This window comes from Ictidomys tridecemlineatus, chromosome 1 (assembly GCF_052094955.1).
Source record: "Ictidomys tridecemlineatus isolate mIctTri1 chromosome 1, mIctTri1.hap1, whole genome shotgun sequence".
In the NCBI taxonomy this organism is placed as follows: Eukaryota; Metazoa; Chordata; class Mammalia; order Rodentia; family Sciuridae; genus Ictidomys; species Ictidomys tridecemlineatus.
In genome coordinates this window covers 68,722,680-68,729,768 of record NC_135477.1, presented here as the reverse complement: position 1 = coordinate 68,729,768, position 7,089 = coordinate 68,722,680, and the positions used below count along the sequence as shown (strand labels likewise).

At 47.2% G+C, this 7,089-nt stretch overlaps 1 pseudogene; it reads right to left on the bottom strand.

The window, feature by feature from the left end:
• Positions 1–2,112: 2,112 nt before the first annotated feature.
• Positions 2,113–4,410, bottom strand: LOC144366275 (RNA exonuclease 5 pseudogene; annotated as a pseudogene).
• Between the last annotated feature and the right edge of the window lie 2,679 nt (positions 4,411–7,089).

Below are 7,089 nucleotides of genomic sequence, written 5' to 3'. Positions count from 1 at the left end.
TTCTTCCTATCTCCATACCCCTCCCTTCCCTTCACTCTCTTCTACCTAATCTAAAGTAACTTTATTCTTCCCTAGCACCTTGGCCCTGATTGTGAATTAGCATCCACATATCAGAGACCGCATTCCGCCTTTGGTTTTATGGGATTGGCTTATTTCGTTAGCATGATGTTCTCCAACTCAGTCCATTTACCCAGAAATACCATAATTCCCTTCTTCTTTAAAACTGAGTGATATTCCATCAAATATTACATACCACATTTTCTTTATCCAACCTAGGTTGGTTCCATAGTTTAGCTATTGTGAATTGAGCTTCTATAAATAAATCTTGGGCCTCCCAGGAATACCATAAGGCCGGCCCCTCTATTGTGCCCAGGGTTAGCATTTACCAAGAAATCTATACACAATGGGGATGAGTCATCTCATTGCTGGTCTTAACAAGACAGGGCCATACACAATGGGGGTGAGTCATCACTGGTGTTGCAAGAAGGCAGCTGAACCAGCTTTTCTAGGTTCTCACAAGAGGGTGGAGAATTTCCTTGGGGGGGAGGGGTGACAATATGGCATAGGCCGCTCCCCTTCCCGACTTGTCTACCGAGTGTTCCAGGACAGGAGCACTTGGTGCGGGACCCAGAGGACCAGGCCAGGCATCAAAAGGGTCTAGGAGGCCATTGTCAGCGTGAGGCTTTAAGCCTTTCTCCTCCTGGGCAGTGAGAGGACTGACTCCTTATGACCAAAGTTGCTCCTCACCAATGGCTTCCCAATACTGGTCTCATACTTAGTGTGAGATTGCCCCATCGTTTCGGGGAGACCCCTACCTCGAAACTCTCTTGGCTTGGCTTGGCGATACTCTCACTTTGGGTGAACAGACTTCTTAATGCCCCACGTTGGGCGCCAGATGTCAGGGTTTTTAGCCCCACCCCACCCAACCCGCTTCCCTCCTGGCCTGCGGGAGAGATTGGGAGAGCACGCCCCGACCATGAGGAACCAAGAAAGGAAGGGCCAACTGACCCCCCCCTCCCTAATCCAGCCCTCCCCCATCGGAGGACAATCAGACAAGCCAGGGAGACCAGTCAAAGCAGGATCTCAGTTTATTGAGAAAACACACAGAGCTAATACAAGGCACAGGAGCCAATCAGGATAAAGGTCGGCAGGGTGGGGAGAGTTCACGTGTACACCCATCTCACAGGCCATAATGGGAGACCCCGAGCTGTCCAGAGGGCGGAAGGGTTCTGAGCCTATCCTAGAGATCATCTGGTTTTTCCTCCCAGCCCAGGCAACACCTTCTGGCTGATCCCCAGGCGCTTTCTTAGCCACAGGTGGCCCCAGGACCCACCCAGAAGCAGACAGCAAGTTCAGTTTTTCCTCCTTTCTGATGCAACATGCCCCACGTGTTACATCGTGCCCTGCCTCTGTGTTTCCTTTTTCTTGCCATCATTGTCAGAAATTCAGGGAAGTCAATTTTGCCATTACCACATCAGCTACTCCCTTCATCCTGTCCTGTAACTCGGACTTCTGTGGGATTCCACCCAAGAGACCATCTCATTACACTTCCCAATTCCTTTGTGTTAGTATACTATAGTTCCATCCCCGTTCCTGTCAAATAGTGGGAAAGCTTCTTTGAATTCTGCAATCTGCCCTTCAGCTAGATGGTCAGCCACGCTGCAAGGCTTACCAGTTTCCGAGACTCAACCACATAACCACTGGGCTCATTCGCTCCACTCAGATCCCATCCCACTTTTAAAATAATGTCACATAGCACGAATAGGATGTTAAACGTCCGAAGATATCAAACACGTTTACATTTATTTTGGTTTAATTGTATAAGTCTTATTTATTTTGTTTCCATTTTACATTTTTTTTTTTTTTTACATTTTACATTCCCGCTCCCCCACCCACCCTGTCTTAAGATGAGGAAAGGCTTGAATTCTAGGCATTTATTGAAAACTTGCGCATGCCATGTAAGTGGATTAGACCCGTTAGCCGGCACACCAACGTCCCACACAAAGCCGTCCACTGAACCAAGAGGCCCGGCAGTCTTTGCAGAAGCTGCAGCCTGACCGTCTTCTCCACCATCGCCCAGGAAGCATGAGAAAAGGCAAGTGGCGAGCCGACTCACAAACCCATGCTTGGGCCGGTGCTTTCCTCTTCTTCATCTTTTATTCCCATGAGTCCCAGGCCAGAGAGGGATCCATGAGGGCTAGTGGTTCCTGGCAGGAGGATGACGCAAAGGGTACCCGGGCTCAGGCTTTGGTAGAGCCTTCCAATCTTGCGGCTCCAACGCCAGGCTGCACTCTTTGCCTTTTCCGCATGTAAATTCTGCAAGGTCTCCCGCTCCGAGGGAGGAGGTCTCACTCGCAGACCTGCGGGCCTTCTTGATTCAGGTGGTGAGCTCCTAAGCCACGCGTGCAGGTGCCTGGGGGTTAGGGCCTGCCTGCCTTTCAGCTTCCAGTCCTTGCCTGTGAGGACATGGAGGGCCCTCTGGGCATTGCCAAAAGTTTTGAACTTCAGGAAACAGTATTTTTCCTGTCTCCTGCTTTGAGCATCTGGTGGCACGATCACAGCTTCCAGGCCACCAAAGAGCCTTGGTAGTTCCTGAACATGTCCTAAGAAATCTTTACCTACTCCAGACAGATAAATGGTTTCTCGGTTCTCAGGATCTCCTTCCAGCTCCTTAACCAGTGTGTCACCATCGAGAGTGAGTTCTGTCACTGGTCTCTGTACCTTTATGTATACACCTTCCACGGGAACGCCATTCAGGCACTCGATGGCCAGCTGGGCAGCTTCCAGGACTTCATACTCTATGGAGAGATGAGGCTGATGCGTTTCCAGAACGGCAGTCATTGTACGAACTGGGCCAAAGCTCCTAAACAGCCTCTTCAGAGCACTTAGGTTCCAATCTTTGCTCAGTGGCCCAGCATACACAGTGGACATCTCTGTCCACTTGATCCTCATCCTTTGGTTCACTTCCTCAGTGAGGAGAGGTGAAAAAGGCTCCAAAGAGAACCGAATAATGCTGAAGGGGTACAGGCGCACTTGCCTTCTGGCCTGCTCAAAGACCTCTCTGTTGGAAAGGCACTTAATAGTCTCACAATCTTCAGGAGACGGGAGTTCAATATCGTCTGTCTCTTGGGATACAAAAAGGAGCTTGTGACGCCCCGGATCGAAAGATCCTAAAGCACCTCTGTAGGTGTAGTGGACCTTTTCTCTGACATTTCTTGGGTCTTGGGCTCTCCACAGCGCCTCCAGATTGAGTTCTGCAATCTTCTTTGGGCCATACCGGAGAAAATATTGAGCCAGTTCAAGGGTCGCGGCAGCGTCCTCTGTGGGGTCATGACCGTCCCTCTCCGAACGTTGAATGTCCTTCCCCAATACAGCTTTGGCCAAGAATTTGAGCTTGAATCTTCTGCCCCGCTCTCTGGCATAAAGCAACGAGGTGTCGATGACATGTGGGTGGATCATGTTCAGTGCCCGGAGATCCACGTCTAGGGAATGGCCTACCAAGACCGCATCAGGAGGAAGCAGTGCTTTTAACCGCCTCTGAACGTCTTTCAGTTTCGTCGTCACCAGCTTAAGCATCTCCTCCGTGATCCCCGAATAGCAGGTGGCGTAGTCCACAATCTCCTCATCGGGCTTCACCAACTCATCCAGGAGACACGAGCCTCCTTCGGCCACCAGTGAGATGCGGGTTAGTTCTCTCCCCTTGGACGTGATGCACATTTCTCCGTCCAGCCCGAAGAGAGGGCTGTTCTCTGTGACAGACCCATCACATCTGGTCGTTACAAAGTTCTCACAGTCGGGAGAACCTTGTAAGGGAAAGTCAAAGGTCCTCATTTCCTCCTCTGTCAGAAGGCATCGCAGCAAGCCCACCTTCTGAGAGCCATACTTTTGAATGACCGGGTCCTTCTGCAGGTCGACCTTGGGTTTTGGACCGGCAGATGGTACAGATCCTCCCGTGGTCTTGGGTAGATATCCAGCCCTTTGATTTGGTAGCCCCATAACATCAGCTAGAAAAGTCGGTGATGGAGGAGGCAAGCGGAATTTGTGCCTGAAGGCTTTTCGAAGAAATCCAAACTCCGAATAGAACCTGTAGAAGTGGAGTTGACTCATCCCCTGAAGGATGACAACCACTGTTCTGCTCAGTCGCTTTCCGTACAGAAGCTGGCACCACCTGGGTCTCTCAATGACGGGCGCAGCCAGAACTGCATACTTGAGCAGCTCACATAGCTGTTCGTGGGTTATTTCACAGTTTTCGGCCATTACGATGCCAGAAAACCGGGCTCTCTTGGTCTCGGGCTGCCTGTCCACGAGATCCCAACGCGGTATCCTGGCCTCGGGCTTCCCCATGAGCCAGTCGGGGACCCGTCTCCTCTGGCTGTTCAGCCTCCCGGTCTTCTCCTTCTCTGGCTCCATGATTTTGTACTCCGGTCCTTGTGGTGGAACGCTGTCCTTGGTCTAGAAAGCTGTCCCTGGCGTAGAAAGCTGTCCTTGCCTTGATGCCAATCCAGCGAGAGAGAAAAAACGTTCTTGAGAAGGAGAAAGGATGGTTTATTGCTTGGCCAGCGAAGGAGAAACGATGGTTCTCACCTCAGCAGGAGTAGGGGGTTTTTATAGAGGTGATTCAGAGAAAGTGAGATCAGGGAGGAGAGATCAGGAAGGAAAAGATTAGGGAAAAGAAGAACCCAGAGGAGGAGACCAGGGAGGGGGAAGAGAACAGGGAGGAGAAGTTTAGGGAAGAGAAAAACAGAAGATCAGGGAGGAGAAGGGTAGGGGAAAGAAAACCAGGAGGAGAAGGTTAGGGCAAACAAGATCAGGGAGGAGAAGGTGGGGGAAAAGAGAAACAAACATGTCAGTTTCAAAGCCACAAGGGATGTAGACAAAGCATCCAGTGAACCCCTGTTGCAACTTCAGTAAAATCTTCCCTTTGTATTCCAGCTTATTGCCTCTGGGGGACCTTTACAGTGGATTACCTTCCAGTAGTTCCATGGTTTCTTTACCCAGATTCCTTAAGTTCCAGGGGACAGGACCGTGCCCTGTGTTTCCTATTTTCTCAGAATTGTGCTGTATACATAGCAAAGACTTGAAAAAGGAAAAAAAAAAGTGTAAAGACAAATATAACTAATGGTCTTCAGTGTTTCTGTACTCCTACAATCGTGAGTTCCCCAACGTTACTGTGAAATACAGGGAGCAGATAAAATTAACCTAAGTTTGCTAATATGGGCTTGAGGCCTCTGTAGGTAAAATGACTACTAAAATAAAAAAGAGGATGACAGCCCAGCGGCTCTGGAGGCTGAGACAGGAGGATCATGAGTTCAAAGCCTGCCTCAGCAACTTAGAGAGGCACTAAGCAACTCTGTGAGACCCTGTCTCAAAATAAAATATATATATATAAAATACAAAATATGGCTGGGGATGTGACTTAGTGGTTGAGTGCCCCTGTGTTCAATTCCCTGTACCAAAAAAAAAAAAAAAAACAGAAAAAAAGGATTACTGTACAAGAACCCAGGTCTTTCCTTTCAAAGTCTATTTTAGTTTCTCTTTCATCAGAACACATTAAGGGGTACTTTGCCATTTGCCCCGTAGGGTGAATGGGTTCATTGATCTTATTGGGTAGTTTTCAGTGTGGCATCTTAATACCTGTGTTCCAAGCGTAATGATCAGATCAGGGTGATTGGCATATATGTCACTCACACATGTATCACTCCTTCGTTTTGGGAATGTTCAAAACCCTATCAGGTTTCCCCCTTCCAGTACTGAGGATTGCACCCAGGGCATTGTACATACTCAGCAATTATTCTACCACTGAGATACACCCTCAATCAGGTATTTTGAGATATTTCATATTGTTGTCAGTCACATCGATCCTATCATGCTGTGGAATACTAAAAGTAAGTCATTTCTCTTATCCAAGGGCACCCCTCATACCTATTAACCATCCTCTTGCCATGGTCCCTCCCCTATTCCCTTCCTGGGCTCTGGTAACCACTATTTTCTGTATTCTATCATTTTTATTTTATTTTCACTACTAAATTTTTTATATATGACAGCAGAATGTACAATTTTTCACTACAGTGCTTGTAGATGAAGTATATTCACACCAACTTATGTTTTCATACGTGTACTTTGGATAACGATGTCCATCACATTCCAACATCATTTCTAACCGCCTGCCCCCTACCTTCCCTTCCCACTCCTCTCCCCTATCTGGAGTTCATCTCTTCCTCCCATGCTCCCCATCCCAGACTCCTTATATCAGAGAAAACACTTGGCATCCGTTTGTTTGGGATGGGCTGACTTCACTTAGCATCATCCCCTCCATCTCCATCCATTTACCTGCAAATGCCGTGATGGTATTCTCTTTGATTGCTGAGTAACATTCCCTTGTGTATATAAACAGACTGGTAGACCAATGGTACACAATAGAGGACACGGAGTCTAACCCACTAAATTACAATTATCTTCTATCAGACCAAGGTGCCCAAAACATACTTTGGAGAAAAGATAGCCTCTTCACAAACGGTGCTGGGAAAACTGGAAATCCATAGGCAACAAAATGAAACTAAAACCCCAGTCTCTCACCATGCACAAAACTCAATCCAGAGTGGAACTAGGACCTAGGAATTAAGCCAGAGACCTTGGGTCTAACCGAAGAAAAAGTAGGCTCCAATCTTCATCATGTGAGACTAGGCCCCAACTTCCTTAATAAGACTGCTATAGTGCAAGAAATAAAATCAAGAATCAATAAATCAGATGGATTCCAACTAAAAAGCTTCTTTGCAGCAAAAGAAAAAATAAGTGAGGTGAACAGAGAGCCTACAGAATAGGAGGAAGTTTTACCACACACAAATCAGATAGAGCAGTCATCTATATAAATTTATATATAAAAATCTATATAAAGACCTCAAAACTCTTAATACTGAAAAAACACATATCCCAATGAATAAATAGGCCATATTTATGTTTAATATATGTGTTTAAAAAACACATATCCCAATGAATAAAGAACTGAACAGACATTTCTCAGAAAATGATATACAATCACTCAACAAATATATGAAAAAATGGTCAACATCTCTGGCAGCTCTTAAGGAT